Source organism: Lissotriton vulgaris, chromosome 7 (assembly GCF_964263255.1).
Source record: "Lissotriton vulgaris chromosome 7, aLisVul1.2, whole genome shotgun sequence".
Classification (NCBI taxonomy): domain Eukaryota; kingdom Metazoa; phylum Chordata; class Amphibia; order Caudata; family Salamandridae; genus Lissotriton; species Lissotriton vulgaris.
Genome location: NC_141695.1, coordinates 619,137,254 through 619,151,630, shown reverse-complemented (window position 1 = coordinate 619,151,630; position 14,377 = coordinate 619,137,254). Strand labels below are relative to the sequence as shown.

Here is a 14,377-nt window from a genome sequence, read left to right as displayed (position 1 = left end):
TAATGAGAAAAGCGTTATGTGAATCTGTGGGAAAGTGCTGAATAATGTAGTTTCAGAAACTGTATCATTCTTTCTATAACTTGATTGGTTCAAACCGTGTGTCTCGCACAATTGCCCTAAATGTGTAATTTGTATTGTAAAATGTTTTATAGAAGAACACCCTTCTTCGGAGGTTGTGGACTCACTCTCCCCTGATGCTTACGAGACTGTCTGATAACTGATTTATAACTTTGAATTATTTCTTAGAGCTGAACTGTAGTTGGTTCTGCTTATGCATTTCTTTCTTTTTATTCAAAGTATCATTCTAATCCGTAATTTAATTGATTAACTTCTAACCATTCAATTTTGTCTTCTGCAGTCACGGCTCGCAGAGGGAGTGCTGCGGGGGTGGGGCAGGGTGGGCGGTAGTGCAGTCGGAGATACCACGGCCAGGAGTAAAGTAGGTAAATAAATAAATAAAACTATTTAACTTGAGCTCGCTGCATCGCCGAGTTGTCGATGCAGCAAGCGCAAGGTAAATTGTTTTATTTATTTATTTATTTACTTACTTTACTCCTATCCGTCGTATGTCCAACTCCACTTCCCCGCCTGGCCCCTCAACCCGCCACCCCCCCCCAGAACTCCCTCTGTGAGCCGCCACTGGTCTTCAGTAATTTTGTCTTGTTTTCATTGTAAAGCTTAATGTGCTTTACGCCTTGCTCTTTATATTAGTCAACCAGAACAAGTTGAGGAGAAACAAAATTCTTGGGATTAACACCTCTCCTGATCCGTAAGGAGTGCTTTAATTTGAAATATAATTTTTTTTTTTAAAAGCACTTTCAGCGATTACCAGTACCTTTTGAGTGCTGACCACTCATTGGCTACTCCAGCTATTTGTGTTTCCAGTGGGCAGCTGGAGAACTTGCACACTATTAGACATGATTGATTTGGCTCTTGCCCCTAGTCCTTCTAACCCAGTTTAGCCCCAGAAACTTGTTTGCCGTTTTCAAATGGTACCTATCCCTCATCTAGCTTCAGCTCCTGTAATGAGATGACTTGTTGGGTTTTGGCAGGCTAGTCCTGCAGTTGACACTTAAAGAATTTAATACACATTCCCCCATGAATTAAGTGGCTTTAGAGAACCACTTTATGTAGTAGTTTTCATTAGCTAATGCAGCATGAATAGGCAAATTAAGCAGCAAGTAAATGCAGAATATGTGGCATATTATGTGACTAAAGACATTATACAGTCAGTTATAGTTATTTTTGCAGTGATTCTGCTCAGGAACAATATTATGCTTGGGAACATAGTCCATCGGCATGTTGGGACTGGGACATCATGGCGTCAGATACACTCTATATACATCTATGCAAGTGGTGTGTGACACCAACGTTATCCTTTAGAACGTCTCGGACATTTCCGCTGATCCTCCCACCACCTGCCTTGGTTTATCAGAAAACGTACACATGGATGGCAGCATTATTTCAGGTCGCCACTTTTCCGACAACTATAATGACTAGTCCTATACCAGAGCTGTGCCAATAATTTTGCGAGCCTGCCCTATTGGGCTATCTTATTAGTCGCCTGCACCGATCCCGGATTTTAATATCTAGACAGAACCTTCTATGATTATAATCTACTATATATGCACCCTAGGGAGAGCTAGACAGAGCTTTGCCGACAACCTTGAGAGCCTATTTTATTGTGACCAGTCATTAGTCGTCTGCACTAATCTCGGATACTAATAAATACGCAGAGTCATTTATTATTATCGTTCACTCCCTACGCACAATCAATCTGAGTTAACTACTAAACGCATTATAACCATTTTAAGCTTTGTGTGATTGGTACACCTACAGATTGTGATTTGAAGTTGATGCTTCATTTACATACAGAAAGAGTTGTGGCCCTCCTGATTAAGGCGCTTTTAGTGCCGAAATGCGCATTGAGAAGATCCATCTTTTAGCCACCTCACATCCTTCGTCTCCTTTTGTTTGTTTGTTGTTTTTCATTATGTTTATGTATATGAATTAATGTTTTGTCTATCTTAGACCACCTTTGGTTTTGTGACATTTATGTGATTTGTACTTCACCGAAATTATGTTGTATCATATTTATGTATTGTTTAAAACATCTTACGAATTAAAGTTTTTTTTAAATGAATCAAATAAAATGTCAACATGTTTTAATATAGCTTGATTGTATTCACACTGAGTTCTTCGGATGTATGACGTTACAACGCATGCTTTTACCACGCATGCCGTTACAACACAGTTTTTACAATGCATACCATTACAACGCATAGCGCTTTGGGGTGCTGGATAGAGAATAGTTTAATTTACTATTCCAACTCCAGTCCCCGTGGATAGTAGGGAAGGTGTTGGATAGTAAATTAAATCTATTCCCTATCCTAGAGCACCCCACAGCGCAATGCGTTGTAATGGTTTGCGTTGTAATGGTTGCGTCGTAATGGTAGTGAGTTGTAAAAGTTTCATTGTAAAGGCTGTTTACCGAGTTCTCCTTATCATGTTGTTTCTGTGATGATGAGTTGTTAAAAGTAGTTCAACCATTTGACTGCCTAGAAATTTTGCCTTCTATGGGACTGGGACATCATACCACCTCAGTGTCTATGAGCCCAAGTCCGACTAGTTATAGTGCCTCACTCACTCTCCTAACCTTAACAGAGAAACAAGTGAATTGGCACCCCAGAACACAACACCCTTAATCCTCTAAGGGGTCGCAGTAACAGGAAATACCCTTTCTCTCTCCCACTCGTACTTGTCCACCATAAAATAAGCAAGAGACTCAAAGGAAGTTTTGGATATTGTGTGCAAATAAAGTGCGCACTACAACATGCACAGTTAGGCTAACATAGGGAAAACCACAATGGGCCCTGCAGGCAACACACACAACATTGTGTTTCCTTATTACCAAACTATTATGACATTTGAACACCCATTGACGAAAAAGGGATCCCAATGCTATAAAATAGACTGTTTTCTTAAGAAGGGAAACCTATACACAGTCACAGGAGCGTCTACTCAAAATGTTATCCATCAACAGTTAATGACAGTGTCTTTTTTATAGAAGCAGAAACAGTGGGGACACAAATTAATCAATTCTGTTCTTTCTACTTCAGAGTAAAATGATTTATAGAACCACAAAATGCAAGCATTTATGAACATGCTTATTGGAGTAAAAGGTGCATCTCATTTATTCCACATTGCCCAATCATTGTATGGTTTGATATGTGTATGCAAGAAAATCCATAAAAACGGTTAAATGTAAAACTTTCCTTCAGTTTCAGGTTTACCCTGTGCTCACACTGTAGGGACTGGTGAAAGTATTTTATTTATTTATATACCATATATAGTATGGACCTCGCCACAGGCGAAGTGAGGCTCCTGGCGAAACTGTGATCCTTGAGCGCAGGGTTCAATAAATAAAATGTATGGGTAAAAGGGTACAAGTCACACCTCCTGGAGGACAGCTTACTCAACTAAGTCCATCTAGGCAAGAGAGTGAGGTTACTATGCAGAGTATCTCGGCAGGGCAGAGTACCAATTACAGCATGTATTAGGAAGGGGTGAGGGTGCAAAACAGAGCACACCTGGAATGTGGGGCACCAAAAAGTTATCTGTAGATGGCAGGGTACTCAACACAGCATGTATTGGAAAGGGGAGGGTATAAAACAGAGCATCAATAGGACGCAGTTACCACCAGAACCACTCGAGGAACAGAAGCATGGGTACCAGTCCGAGCCTCTGAGTGGGGAAAGAATACCGAATCGGCCAGGTACCAAACCGAGCCATTCGTAAGGTCAGGGGGGAGGACTATCGTTCTCTTTGGGGGCAGGCTGCTGAACTGCCTCCCATGTGGGAACACTACCTGTCTCAGTTATCTCGTAATTTTGTGGGCCTTTAAAAGGTGGAGGCACCGTGAAGTGATCAGGAGCACGGCTATACGCCCCCCCCCCCACACACACACACAACACAACATATTGTTCATTGTGGAGTAGCAGCGGTTTTACTGGTATCCAATCAAGGGTATCTTCGCAGAAAGATGAAAGGCTGAGTTAAGCATCCCTGGCACTTATCCGACTTGTACCCCAGACATGTGCTTCCTTTTGAAGCAGCGCTCATTAAACTTGTCTTCTACATTTCAGGACAGAGTATACCAAGTTCTAGCAGTGTGCTTCAACATAACGCACAATAGCATAAAGTGCTATTCTCAAATTCCATAGACCACTACGAAGCTATCCAACTAGGAGCAATGCACATAAAATACCATTAGTATAACACAAGGTCGGTCGCACGCAGTACACACTATAACAAGAAATGCCCGGTTACTCACTGGTAATATTCATCACTCCGAATCCTTGTCTCCTCGTCCCATTCCTTAACAGTGAGCAGCTAGTCTGCTCTACAGAAACCTATTACCTAGCCAAGCTTTTGCACTTCCCCCAACATGGTGTCACCATCATGTGAGAATAAAGGGGGAAGTGTGGCAGAGAAACTTCCTGAGAATATCAAAGGGAAAAACCCAGAAACAAATCAAACACCTCAGAACCAAATACAGGGAGGGAAGGAAGGGCTCAGGAATGGGACGGGGAGACCAGGACTCGGAGTAATGAATATTACCAGTGAGTAACTGGGCATTACCTCCTGTCTCCCCGTCCCATTCCTTAACAGTGAGCCCAAACGCAAGCACACGGTGATTGTAAGAAAAAACAGACCAGAAAGAGTGAGAAAACAGGTCCATTTAATCAACAGAAAACAGTACAAATTATAAACCATGTACCGCAGACAGGACATGAGCGCCAAAAGCAGCAGAGGCCACCATCCGCAACTGAAGATGATAATGTGAAACAAACGTATGGGGAGCAGCCCATGTGGCAGCATTACAAATGTCTCTCAAGGAGGCCCCTTTGAACATGGCCCAGTAGGAGGAGATGCCCCTGGTCGACCTACCCTGAACATAATAGGGGAGAGGACAGTGGGCAGAATCGTAGGCGTAAACCACAGCACCCTTGACCCAACGAGTCAAAGTGGACAAGGAAGGACGACGACCCACCCAGAGAGGCCACAGGTGACAAACAAGGAATCAACCTTACGGAAACTAGAGGTCCGCTCTAAGTAGATGCGGAGAGCCCTCAGCACATCCAAAGAATGGAGGACCACCTCCTCAGGAGAGGCAGGATCTGGAAAAAAAACAGAGAGAACAATATCCTCCTGACAGTGGAAAGATGACAACACCTTAGGCAGAAAAAACTGGCTGGGACGGAGAATGACTTTATCAGTGCAAAAAACGGGGGTAAAGCCTCAAAGCCCCAATCTCACCAACCCGCCGCCCAGAAGTAATGGCCACCAGGAAAAGAACCTTAGCAGAAAGGAATTTAAGGTCCACAGAGACCAAAGTCTTGAAAGGGGGACCCGTCAAGGCCTGGAGAACCAAGGGAAGATCCCAGGCAGGCACAGGAGAGTGAGAAACAGGACGCTAAAGCAAAAAACTCTGCAAAAGCGAGCCACCAACGGCGAGACAGAGGACACAGAGGAACCCCGAAAAGCAAGAATGGCAGCCCACTGCGCACACAGGGAAGAAACAGAGAGCCCCAAGACGAAACCATCCCGCAAGAAGTCCAACACCCTCACAGCCTCACAGAAGGAAGAAGAGAGACCCTTCCCAGGACACCAGGAGGAGAAATTCTCCCAATGACAGTCATAGGACTTCAAGGTGGAAGGGTGTCGCAACAACTGGAGGCACCGGGCAACCTCAACCGAGCAACCCTGACCCAACAAACTCAACCTCTCAAGTGCCAAACCCCAAGCCGGAGGCGGAGCAGGGAGGCAATCCCGAGAAGAGGAGCCGGCAGAGGGGAGGGACAAAGGGGAAACCTCCAATGGAGGCACACAGACAAGGTCAGCAGCAGGGGGAACCAAGACTGACAAGACCACTCCGGTACAATCAGGAGAACCTCTGCCCGGTCCAACCGAATCTTCCGGAGGACCCGCGGAATCAAAGCAAATGGAGGGAAGGCAAACAGGAGCCCCACGAAACCGAGAAAGCATTGGTGGCCCATGCCAACCGGGAGGGAACGAGGGTGCAAAACCGAGGAAGAAGGGCAGAATCCTCCTAGGCAAAAAGATCCAGCCAAGAACGGCGGAACCTGAGTACAATCAGATTGAACAGATCCGGGGACAGACAGAGTCACCGAGGAGGGGAATATCCTGCTCAAAGAATTCGCAGGCCCTTTCTCCTTCCTCGGAAGATAGACCGCCATCAGAGACAAGAGATTCTGCTCGCCCCAAAGCCCGATCTTCCAGGAGAGGACAAACAGAGACCGGCACATGCCCCCTCGTCGATTGACATAAGCCCGAACAACCTGGTTGCCGGTCTGCACCTAGACAACATGACCTCGAAGGAGAGGAGCGAACCACCGAAGAGCCAACCAAACCGCCCTCAACTCCTTCCAGTTTGAGGACTGGAGAGACTCGAAATGGGATCACCGACCCTGAGTCTTGGAGGCACCCATCACAGCACCCCAACCCACGGCACTGGCATCCGTCGACAACACAACCACAGCTCGAAGAGGAAGAAGATTGAACCCCCGGGAAAAAGAATGAGGGGACAACCACCATTGGAGATCCACCCGAATCCCCGGAGAGACCGGTATCAGGGCCTCGTAGTGCAGGGAGGCAGGATCCCAGTGCGACAGGGAGGCAGGATCCCAGTGCGACAGGATATGATGCAAGAGGGGATACAAATGCAGCCTGGCCCAAGGAAGGAGATGGAAAGTGGACGCCATCTCCCCTTGACTCCTCAACCAGAGACGGGCCGACACCCAGGACTGGGACAGAAGCCAAGAAAGGATGAAACAAAGTCAACTGGCGCTCCTGGGAGAGGAGCACCATGCCTAGATCCATGCGGAAGAGAGCCCCCAGGAACTTCAGGGACTGGGAGGGCATCAGGGAGGACTTCCGGTGGTTCATGAGGAACCTAAAGGAACCGAGGAGATGACACACCTGATCCACATCCGACAGAGCCTGAGAAAAGAAGGAGAAACAATCAACCAGTCATCGAGATAGGGAAAAACCGGCAGCCCTCTCGAATGAAGAATACCCACCAGAGGGGCCAAGAGTTTTGTGAAAACCCTGGGCGCCGATGAAAGGCCGAAGGGGAGCACCCAGAACTGATAGTGACGGGAACCCACAGCAAACCAGAGATATTTCTGATCCTCCAGATGGACCGGGGCATGTAGATATGCATCCATCAGATCCAGGGAAGCCAGGAAGCCCCCTGGAAGCACCAGAGGCAGGATGGAATGCAGATTCACCATCTTGAATGGACGATGGAGAACGAAGCGATTGATCCAAAACAAGAAGCAGATCCAAAGTATCTTTCTTGGAGACCAAAAAGAGGATCGAATAACAACCCTCGCCCCTCTTCAGAGGAGGAACGTCCACGATAGCCTTCTTTTCCAACAGAAGTCGCACACCCGCCAACAACACCTCCCTTCGCAGAGGAAGATAGGGTAGGGAAGTCATAAGGATGACCGGAGGCGGAGGAGAGGAAAATTCTATCCGACAACCCTCCGATACGGTCTGAACCGCCCAGGCATCTGGAACCGACAACCCCTGGAGCAGGAAAGACTGAAGGCGACCACCACCGGCAAAGGCAGATATTCATTGGGCAGAGGAAAAAGCGGTGGCAGCAACGCTGGCAGGGGCCCGGGCTTAGGCACCTCCAGCAGCCCCCCGGCCATGACCTCTGCCACGAAAGGGCTGCGAAGCACTCCGAGCAGAAGGCCCAAAAGCACAACGGTAACCAAATCAGCCTCCGAGAAGGAGGGAGGACAGGAGCCACAAGCTTGCGGTTCTCTGCTGATTGCTTGACCATCTCCTCAAGCTGAGGGCCGAACACTTTGGAACCCCCAAAGGGCAACTTAAGGAGAACTGACTTCTGGGAAGACTCAGCCTTCCAGGAACGCATCCAGATAGGACGTTGTGCAGCAATCCAAGCACCAGAAGCAGCGGCAGTCAAATTGTCAAAGGAAAGATCCGACAAGTATCGAACCTGCAACTCCATCAGAGACAAGAGAGGGGTGGCATCCTCACCATCCTGCAACAGAAGGGACAGGGCCTGAAAATCTTTGAGGAGGGACTGGACCATGAAATTTGAATAGGCAGTTGCACAGACAGAAAAATTGGAAGCAGCATAGGAACGCTTCACCGCCCCTTCAACACGCTTATTCACAGCGTCTGCAGGAAGGGCGTCATCCGACAGGACCAAACCTTGAGAGGAAAGACCAGCCATCAAATTATCGACCTTTACAGCCTGAGAAAACTCCGCAGCAAAACCTTCCAGAGGGTAATGCCTTGACAAGAAGCGAGGGAAGGCAGATTTATCCACTTCCTTCCACTCATTATCCAGCACCTTGTGCACAGCGCCATGCAATGGGAAGGAGTCAGGAGCCGGCTGGTGATACTGCGTAAAGAAGTCATCCTTCAGAACATCCGATACCGGAGGAGTGAAAACCAAATTGTCCCACACATGGGCGAACAAGCCAGAGAGCTCTCATTGATGCGAGCCTGCGAGATGCTGCCGGCCAACATGTCCGCGATTTCAGCACGGTACGGGCCTGGTTCACGGTTAACGATCCAAGGATTGACTCTAAGTATATCCTCACGAGGTCCTTTGAATAAACAGACCTCCGGGTTGCTGCTCTCTCTGATGACCGGAGCCCAAGGGCCCATTAACTTCCCCTTCTCCATGTTGCCACATAATTGACAGTGGCACTTTTTGGTGCTCTTGCCTGGCCCCTCCACCCCACCTTGTTCACCACCACTCCAGTCCTGATGAAGACCCCGCAGTAAGGTGCAAGTGAACCTACACCATCTGGGGTCGAAACATCGACCTACTCCTTTTACATGTCCTACCCAAACTCAACAGACCATTTTTGACTGTGTTTGAACCATTGGGATAGGAATATATATGCATAGAAGTGTGTAATGGCGATACCAACATGCTCATGTGTTGTCAACTTGCAAAATGTATTGATATGACCACATGTGACTTCCATTTTACACTATCCCGATCCTCACCAAGCACTCACTTCCCCCTACCCGTACCCCCTTCACCCTCGCCTCTCTTTGGGCATTTAAATGTTTGAAAATTTTAACTAATGTATGCATAACTAATCTATGACTGAGGATGTGAATAAATAACATCTCTCAAACTTAAGAGTTCTATTTTGTTTAATTTTGCAAATTTTGTTTGGTGTAACTAATTTGCTGTAACTGGGACCCCTCTATATGTAACTTTAAGCCAGAGAGCTCAGCACCCTGAACAAAGCGCCCTGACCCTCATCCTCTTCAGGACCCATCTCATCATCAGGAGCGACCTGCGGATCTACAGACCCACAAGGCTCCTTGGAAGGAGGCCCAGCAGTGTCCCTGGTCTGGAAGGCAGCAGCCACCGCCTCATTAATCAACAGGAGCAAGGCATCAAGAGGAGCAGCGGAGGAGGAGGCACTCGAGTCCATGACTGAAAACAGCAACGTCTAAGAAACACCAAAACAGGCACTCAGAGAGGACGAGTGCATGAAAAAAAGGACCCCATCTTAAAGCAAACGAAGTCCCGACGACCCGAGCTCCTGCGGGACCAGGAAAAGGGGCCGGCGCTTTAAAAAAACAGCCGGCCACCAGAATTTTGCCCCAAGGATCTATCCCGCAGAAGCGAGACCACAAAGGACCATAGGCGCTGCAAAGAACACCGCGCAACTCCCGCCCGCTAAAGCAGGGCGTTGCGGGACCGGCAAACAGTAAAACGGCTGCCGAAGCAGGCCGCGTCCCAACAGGTGAGCGTACCAGGCAGAAGCGGCCGCTAGAGCGAACCGCGAACAAAACCGGCACAGCAGGCAGCACAGGGGAGCATAAAGCAGAAAAAACTACGGCGGCCGCTAAAGCATTAAAGAAAAAAATGGAACAGTTACCCAACGCTCGGCTAGGCACGAAGGCAAACTGCAAAGGCAGAAATAAAAGAACAAGATGTTTCTCTGCTGCACTTCCCCCTTTATTGTCACACGATGGTGACGCCATGTTGGGGGAGGTGCAAAAGCTCGGCTAGGTAATAGGTTTCTGTAGAGCAGACTAGCTGCTCACTGTTAAGGAATGGGACGAGGAGACAGGACGAGGAGGTAATGTCACGACTTAACACTTCGCAGGAGTACCATAACAAAGCATAATATAACAGAAGTCCATTATAACAAAGCATTGGCTACACTGTCAGTAAACACAGTGACAAGATGCACCTGTCACTGAGATACATTTTTACCCTTCAGATATTGGGAGGGTTTTGTATGCTGGTCACGAGTTTCAGTCATAAAGAGATTATTCCGTTGGCTAAAACACCTACTGCACAGATCCGTGCATAACTTGTAGGTCAGATCCTGTGTGTACATTAAATATCCTAGTAGAACCGCTCCCTGCCAGCAGCGCACTGACACTGATTCTGTGGCCCGTAATTACAAATTGCCGATGCGTTTAAGCGTCTGCTACTCATGCATTACAATTTAAATAAAACATGTTGCACTACCTGTTAAGTGTTTCGTTGCAGCAGGCGATAACCACGCAGTTAACTGCTGGTGAAAGCACTCACTGACCCGGCCCCCTGTACTCTCCACTGCACTCGGGAGCACAGTTCCTGTGCTGTGCTTTGCGTGATACACCGCTAGTTCTGGAACGCAGAGGGAGAGTCTGAGTAAGTGGGGCAGGGGCCCCTGCGATGCGAACCCCCTTCTCCGGAGGAAGGTAGCGCTGTTTTGATCGGCGCTAGACTCCGGGGACACCTGAACCCTGCACGAAGGAGCGCGTGGCGCATGCTACAGGAGAGCGCTTCAGCACCTGCAATGATTCAGCGCTATAACCATCCCACACAAAATACATTGCGTGCAAAGAGCGGCGTCAGGCAGGGAAAGATGTCACTGTCAACCTTCTGTCTTTCAACGGCCAGTAGAACTTCAACTGGGACGGGTCGTGTCGGGCAACGCGGACTTGTAACTGCCTCGAGCTCAGCCGTCCGCTTTATTCAGAGGCACATGACTGACTCCCCCCTAGCCCCACTGCCCGCTGGTCCTTGTCTGATTTTTCCTTGTAGGCAGCCTGTCGGTCTCTAAACAGTAATACGACACGCGCCAGTGACGCCAGCAAAACACAGCTAATGTGTGTCAAGTGATCGCGTTTCCCCGGGTCCTCGTGCACACGCTTCTGTTTTCATGAGACGGGAAAAGGTTCGAGCAGCGCAGGTGAGGGGAGCTGCCAAACCCCAGGGGGCGGAGTGTCCTGGAAGAGTGGGCGTGTCTTCGGAGAGCACGGGGCCAAAAGGACACAAATCAGCAGTTACCGCCGAGGAGAGAGAGACCGTAGCAGACAGCGTTGGCTGTCGGACTCCAGGCACCTTCAAGGTACGAAAGACACAGTGGGAAACCGAGGGACCTCTTGGGCATCAGAGGGACCCGCTGGGATCTGAGTGATCTGCGTAGGAATCGAATGATCTGGCCGGAATTGGGACTTTCTTTAGGGAGGACTGGGGCACCTGATTGGGAGTCAGGTACTTGCTTTTTTAAATTTCGCTATTTCAAGGGATTTTTATGCATGTTGTCTGCCCCAAAAAACTAAATACACAGCATGTGATCTTACGTACCGAGAGGTTACTATGCATTTGAATAAAAATCTGATTTGTAACAGCATAGTGAATGCATGCTTTTGATAATACATGTATCCTAAGTATCACAGGTGACATGGTATATGTATAAGAGAAGGGGAAAAATATACAAGTAGGAAGAAGAGCCTAGGGAACTAAGTATTGTCAATCGGCATTGTATAAAACCTGTACAATAAGTCTCCTGGAATACCTTATGGTGGGATCAGCACTCCTGTAAAAACATACCCATGACCACCACGTGTGGTGTGATATGTTATCATTTTCCCCGTTAGCACGAATCCTTTTAATACCCTTTGCGAGGAAAATGTCAAGGAGGAAACAGTCCCAATATGTCGGTGAGTTTAGTGTATTTGAGTCTGATGTTGGATTATACCCAGTGAGATTATGGTAGGTGATAGTGACATTTGTCTGTTGAAGATGTTTGTGAGTGCCGCTAGATGTCCAGAGGGCTTAATGTGTTTGCAGTAGAATAGCAGTTGTTCTAGATCACCTGGGGGTGTTGGCAATGCCAACAAGCAGCTGAAGGAAGGAGACCACGATTATACAGCCGACCAGGGTCCAGAAAGCCCTGTATGTTGTCCATAATTTGCATTGTAAAATGAGAGGCAAAACTTTATGCAGTAGCATCTACTTCTATATATTGGCAATTGCGATGGTAGTATGTGGTCTACATTAGGGAAACATAATTTAGTGCACTGGTAATAGAACAACTGTGTCATTACCATGTTTTAATTTATGGTGCAAGTCATTACAACAACTTGCTTTAGGGAACTTTCATTGGTGGAGTTGGTTGTGTTGGATTTAAAGTCCAATAACTTCCCTAATGTTGGGCAGGCTGGAGTTTGAATAGTAAATTATACTAATCCAAAGTCCAGTGCCCACCAAGGAAAGTTGGGTGCAAAAGGAACGTGTCGTAACAACACAACAACACATCTGTTCTAATGCCGACATTGAAAAGGCATGTGTGCAAATTGCATGCGTGATACCATCATACAATGCTATATTGTGCTTAATGCATCCCATGTTTTTGGGATCTCGTACGTAAAAATAGGAGTGGTTTGTGTTGGAACTAGCCCTTCTTGCAGGGTCATCCCCAAACTTTTTGCTTCTTCCTCCCTTATTTTTCCTGACCCGTGGCTGTTGGCAATAGGACTCTGCACACTTTACCACTGCTGATCAGTGCTAAAGTGCATATGCTCTCTATGTAAATTGTTATTCTGATTGGATATACATGTTTGGCATATTTGTATCACCATGAAGTCCCTAGTAAAGTGCACTGGGTGTGCCAGGGCTGGTGATGACAAATGCTACTAGTGGGCCTGCAGCACTGATTGTGCCACCCACAGGAGTAGCTCTAAAAATGGTGTCTCAGGCCTGCCACTGCAGCGCCTATGGGCAGTTTAGAACTGCCATGTCCTCCTGGTCAGTGTCCCCACTGACCAGGCCTAACCCTTCCCTTTTCGTGCACATCAGTCACCCCTATGGAAGGCCCAAGGTACCCCCCTGGGCAGGGTGCAGTGTATGTGAAAGGTAGAGCATGTACTAGTGCAGGTGACATGCTCTGGTAGTGAATTACAGCCATTTTAGTTTTTCACTATTGTAAGGCTATCTTGCTCCTTAGGTTAACACGGGGGATGCTGGCTACAGTGGTTAACAGCATTTCTTCCCATAGGAACAAGATAGGACATAAGTATCTAGTATCCCTGAACTCAGAATTTAATAATACATCTTTTAGGAAAGGTGGTTTTTAAATCCTGTGTTTGAGAACAGCACTTTTAGAAAGTTGCTGTTCTCTTGTCTGACCCTTCTGTGTGCCTGGGCCTGTTTGTGTATTGACTGTCTGGTTTGTGAGTGACAGGGGCTGGGGAATTCCCCCAGAGGCTGGATGAGTCAGCACTAGGCTGAATGAAGCAATTGCAACCTGAGTGGTGGGAGGAGTTAGCACCTGGGCTGAATAGGGCTGTGCCTGCCTGCCACAATGCTGGCTCCACCTCCTGCTGGGCGGCTGAGGACCCTGCCCCTCACTCTGAAAGGAAAGATGCAGCCAGCAAAACAAAGTGCTCAGGATCCACCCAGAACTGGTTCAGACCGGGCTCAGGGCCCACATGCACAGAGAGAACAAAGACTTTAGGGGTATAAGTACAGGACCCCTGACAACAGAAAATTAGATCATCCTGGAAATCAAGAAGGAACCTCTGCCAAGGAGAAAGCTGACTCTGAAGAAGGAAGACTGTCCTGCTGTTGCTCTGCTGGACTGACCTGCTGTTGCTTTGCTGCCAAGGAGAGGGGAAGGACTTTGCTGTGAGCTGTGTCCCCTGTCTTGAAGGAATCTCCAAGGGCCTGAGAAGAGCTGGCTCCCTGTTTTTGAAGTCCCAGTAACAAAAGGACTTCACCCCCAGTCTCCCTGAACTCTGCTGAGAGAGTTCTGTCCTTCCTAGAGTGCTTGATCCAGTTGTGGGGCCTCTGGAAGTTGAACATGAGCTGGGAAGCTTGAAACTAAGCTTGAGAGACTTTTGAAAATGAAAAGTGTCGCATCGCTCGCTTGCGAAGCGCATCCCCGACAGTGCGAGAAGTTTCCCGCCGCTACGAAGGGCGAGATCGTCGTAGAGCCATCGCATCCTTCGTTTGCGGGACGCACCAGACCGGTGAGGGAGAATCGAACATCGCTGCGAGTGT

The 14,377-nt window shown here is 47.8% G+C and overlaps 1 protein-coding gene across 3 annotated transcripts in view; it reads left to right on the top strand.

The window, feature by feature from the left end:
• Positions 1-14,377, top strand: part of LOC147702137 (monocarboxylate transporter 6-like) — a 450,160-nt gene that overhangs the window by 64,484 nt on the left and 371,299 nt on the right. The window contains exon 1 of one of the 3 annotated variants that reach the window (XM_086930785.1): positions 11,308-11,587. The exons of 1 other annotated variant lie outside the window; for it this stretch is intronic. The gene's annotated coding sequence lies outside the window, so the exon portion shown is untranslated. Of the gene's footprint in view, positions 1-11,307; positions 11,588-14,377 lie in introns of those variants that run through there. One more of the 3 variants, XM_086930783.1, reaches the window with a different exon arrangement.